This window comes from Coregonus lavaretus (assembly GCF_964263955.1).
Source record: "Coregonus lavaretus genome assembly, contig: HAP1_SCAFFOLD_8670, whole genome shotgun sequence".
Classification (NCBI taxonomy): Eukaryota; Metazoa; Chordata; class Actinopteri; order Salmoniformes; family Salmonidae; genus Coregonus; species Coregonus lavaretus.
In genome coordinates this window covers 9989-15180 of record NW_028161335.1, presented here as the reverse complement: position 1 = coordinate 15180, position 5192 = coordinate 9989, and positions in this window count along the sequence as shown.

Here is a 5192-nt window from a genome sequence, read left to right as displayed (position 1 = left end):
TTAGAGTTAATTGTTTATTTTTATTTTTAACATTGAATCTAAACATGACAATTAAAGATCCATACATTTATACAATTTACAGTACATATATCAATTGTACTCTGTTTGTGTACCAGCTCATGTAATTTCATGAATCACAATGTATTACAATTTTGTAAGCTAGCCATTTTTTATAACTGGACAGAAACATCAGCATTAACATTCAATCAACTGACTATTTACATGATTTATTGTACAATGATGAGGTCAGCTAAATGTGATTAAGGGGCATGAAAAGGTTAATGTTTTTGGAACAGTGGGACAACATTGTGATAGGTAGGTGACTTGAGCAGCAGGGGGAGACAAAGTTCTGCCTTGCATGTAAACTCACCTCAAACCACTGTCAGTCCAACACGCATTAGAATCCTACACTACAACACACTGGCCAAAAACAACAACATTGGAACATACATGCATATAAATGTGGGGATGCCCCAATGTGAAAACAGACAGGACAATTACAGACTCCTTAATTAATTAATTTGAACTAATTCACCATTTTGTTCTAGTTTGGTGTTTTGGCTTGTATCCTTGTTCTTATGTTCTACTGTCTTTCGATTCTTTGTTTATGTATTTTTTGAATGTCTTTATGTACACACACCTGTCTGTGATCTGAGCCCCTCACAGGGAAAAAACAAGAAAGACTTGCTCACAATTATTTTTTAACACTAGCCAGGATCCAAACTTCTACATGGAACCCAAAAGGGTTCTACCTACAACCAAAAAGGGTTCTTCAAAGGGTTATCCTATGGGGACAGACAAAGAACCCTTTAAGGTTCTAAATAGCAACTTTTTTTTCTAAGAGTGTAGACATTATACCAGCTCACAGAACACCCCCATATACGGCGTACCGATAACCCTCCCACATGTGCACATGGAACCCTGGTGAGACACATGCTGGACGTAGAAAGACTGCTGCTGGGTTTTGGGATGATTATGGACCGCTCCACATGGGCAACCCCACTGCTGCTCTGGCTGACTGTTCACTCCATATTTTCTGGTTCCTGAAAATCCTAAACTGAACTGACTGTACTCTTCCTCCTGTCTGGCTCTGGCTGGGCTACTTCCTGTTTCCAGGGTGACAAAGGGAGTTAGGTCAGCCTGATCATGCCGGATCTCCATTCTGTGCAGTGCCATCCTCTGGTGATATCTGCCCCTGCTGTAGAAGGACAGGGATGGTGGGTTAGAGGTTTTGTCCCAGAACACTTCTAATTCTATGGGACAGGGTATTGCTTCAGGTTGAGCTGCAGTGTTCCCAGGAAGATAGATACACTGAGAATTTAAGTCTGTCAGAGAACTCAGTTGGTCCTTCTGCCAGCGCAGTGCAAAAACCTTGACATTCCCAGCAGATGAAACGTAGCCAAAAGCCTTGACTGTCTCAGCAGATGAAACGTTGACACGTAAGCCAACGGTCCAATCACAGTCCTCAGATAGTTTGACCACCCACCTAAGGTTGGCATCAGAGCCGCTATCCTGGCAGAGAAGAGTATGGGTGGTGAGTTTGGCAAGCGGGGTGTAGAACACTTTCCTGTGGTCCTGGGATAGAGACATGTCCCTTCCCAAGCTTGTGGGGTCAAAGGTCAATGTGGTGGTGGGAGGTAACCCTGGGGAACACTGTATTTCCTGGTGGTTCTCGGGGTCGACCAGAGCCAGAAGAGAACTCCACAGCTGTGTCGTCTGCTCCACAAGCTTTCCTCCGCTCTGTTGTAGCTCCTGGACCAGCTTGTTCCGGTCGGCCCCAGGCTCCAGCCCCTTCCTCAGATCCAGAGCACGGGCTTTCTCCACAGCCTGGTGCACCCCTTCATAGCCCTGGAGGAAGTGAAAGGAGTCCCCATCAGACAGGGCAGCCTGCATGGTCCTCTTGGAGGTATTGATGGACTTTACGCGAGCTGAGACGGAACTCTGGACGCTGGTCAGTGTGATGTCGCGCAGGGCGGACACTCCCTCAATGAGCCGGACACTGGAGCTAGCCAACCTCTCCCTCTGCTCCTTATCCCACCTGACTAGCTCCAGGCTCTGGCTCTCTTTCTGGGCCAAAGCCTTCTGCTCCTCCTTCAGCTTCTCTCCCAGCTCTTTGTGTGCCTTAGGCAGGGTCTTCATATTGTGGACGCGATGCTGGTCATCGATGGCGCAGGACATGCATGCACTAGTTAGGTCGTCCAAGCAGTAGTACTCAAGAATCTTACCATGGTGGGGGCATTTGGTGGTGGCCCCAATTCCCCCAGCCCCCGGTGCTATGGGTTCAGTCAGGGTATGTGTCTGCAGCAGCAATGGCACTGTCAGGTGCGGCTCCAAGTGCTGGGCACACATGGACATCTCACATTTCATGCAGGTCTTCAACGCTGGCTTTTTGTCATCCACACACATGTCACAAACAACGGCCTGGATCTCAGGCAGCGGCAGAGACTGGCACCCCTCAGACATGTCTTCTGTGAGCCCTGGTTCGGTTGAAGCTGCCCCAATAAATGGTGGTGGGAATCGGGTGCTTTGCGTTGTCCTTGACCTTCGCCTGCTAAAATAGCTCTAGCCTCGTAGCCCATATAATGCTTCAAATGTTAACTTTTTACCTTTCGGTCCGTTTGCTTTTGTTCGTTCTGTCTCTGGTCTGATTTGGGTTTGAGGCCACCTCGTGCAATATATGCGTCAGTCCACCAAAAGTTTCTGGTTGCTAAAATTATAATGGTTCGCCTAATTTAAGTTTATGTAACAAAACAAGTGAATCGTTGTACAATCTAAAGCACTGTGAAATATCCTTTCAATAAAACATTGTATTTTCAGCTGTCAGATGACGTTGTACAAAACCGAAAGTAAAAAGATGAAAAAACAACATTTAACGGACATTTTAGAAATAGGGCACATAGAATGGATCTACTGCTTCTTAGACTTACTTTCAATGAGTATGATAGATCTATACTAAACATTTCTATGTGAATTTAGTCGCGTCGCCCAAAAATATGCCTTGCTAAGTAGATGACAGGAAATGGGTGTGTTCGAGAGTTAAACTAAAGCAGACGGTTGCACACAACTACTGAAGTCAATATGGGGAGGTGCATCTGCGGCCACCTAAAGTCAGACACAGTTTGAAGTGACTCAAATACAGATGTTTTGCATATCCGATTCAAATCTGTTATTTTTCCTGCAGTCTGAACAGCCAAAAATCACACGGAATGGGATATTTCAAGCCACATTTCAAACCACCTACGAAGCCACCTCCAACTTAATTTTAGAGAATTTGTCAGTTTGTCCAACCGGCCTCACAACCGCAGACCACGTGTAACCACGCCAGCCCAGGACCTCCACATCCGGCTTCTTCGCCCATGGGATTGTCTGAGACCAGCCACCCGGAGAGCTGATGAAACTGAGGAGTATTTCTGTCTGTAATAAAGCCCTTTTGTGGGGAAAAACTCATTCTGATTAGCCCACCCATGGCTCCCAGGCCCACCCAATGCACATTCGCAAAAGCGCCTGACTTGGGCAGGAGCTCAATGGTACTGAGTAACAGCATCTCACATTTTCTACTGCGTAAGATCCTGCACCTCTTATAAAATATTGGCTAAAAGTATTGTGGAGTTCTTGCGCCTAAATATAAACAGTACAGGCACCCAAAATGAGTACCAGCACCTATTTCAGTACAAGTCAAGCACTGGACAACAACAACACATGTAAATATAGCTGCAAGCAGCAATAACGGGGTTCAGCTATGGGACAACTGTGCCACCATCAGGAACAATTTGACACATTGCCCTAGGACGAATTACTTCTGTACTGTTTACCACACTTGCCAAATATTAGAATGAATCATGCAATATGCGGGTAACATGCTTTTGATGTATTTTGGACCATCTCCAGAACCGCTGGACCGATCGGCACCAAATGTGGTATATAGCATCTATGAATGCACATATTTTCCAAAACTCTAGCTAAACAATATGGCCGCTATAAGCAATAAGCTTGCAATAATGATTTTTTCCTGTCCAACAACACCACAATGTGTCCATACTTAACCATACTTTACAGGCTATCTAGACTCATATCCCTGAACATGTGTGCCAAATTTCATCAGTCTGAGTCAAACAGATCAAAATATATACCAATGTGCCTATTATAGTGCCACAGTGAGGTCGATATGAAGGTGCTTGCATATGTTGAGTCTTGACAGTGTTTGTAACATGTGTACCAAGTATTGTTACAATACAAATATTTGTGACTGATTTATAGGGATTTATGAGCGAGACCACGTGCATGTATATTGGTCAATAGCGTTGTTTTTGGTTCAAGCCTGGAAAATATTGCTTTGAGAGACCTTGGTCCATAGATGCCACGTATTAAGTTTTGTGCAGATTGGTCATTCGGTTCCAGAGGAGTAGTGTTTAAAGTTTTTTTTTTTTTATATCAAAATGCCGAAAAATCCATCATGGCAGACTTTATGGTTCCTTGAGGCACATTTTGTCCTTGCCATATATACAGTGGGGAAAAAAAGTATTTAGTCAGCCACCAATTGTGCAAGTTCTCCCACTTAAAAAGATGAGAGAGGCCTGTAATTTTCATCATAGGTACACGTCAACTATGACAGACAAATTGAGGAAAAAAAATCCAGAAAATCACATTGTAGGATTTTTTATGAATTTATTTGCAAATTATGGTGGAAAATAAGTATTTGGTCACCTACAAACAAGCAAGATTTCTGGCTCTCACAGACCTGTAACTTCTTCTTTAAGAGGCTCCTCTGTCTTCCACTCGTTACCTGTATTAATGGCACCTGTTTGAACTTGTTATCAGTATAAAAGACACCTGTCCACAACCTCAAACAGTCACACTCCAAACTCCACTATGGCCAAGACCAAAGAGCTGTCAAAGGACACCAGAAACAAAATTGTAGACCTGCACCAGGCTGGGAAGACTGAATCTGCAATAGGTAAGCAGCTTGGTTTGAAGAAATCAACTGTGGGAGCAATTATTAGGAAATGGAAGACATACAAGACCACTGATAATCTCCCTCGATCTGGGGCTCCACGCAAGATCTCACCCCGTGGGGTCAAAATGATCACAAGAACGGTGAGCAAAAATCCCAGAACCACACGGGGGGACCTAGTGAATGACCTGCAGAGAGCTGGGACCAAAGTAACAAAGCCTACCATCAGTAACACACTATG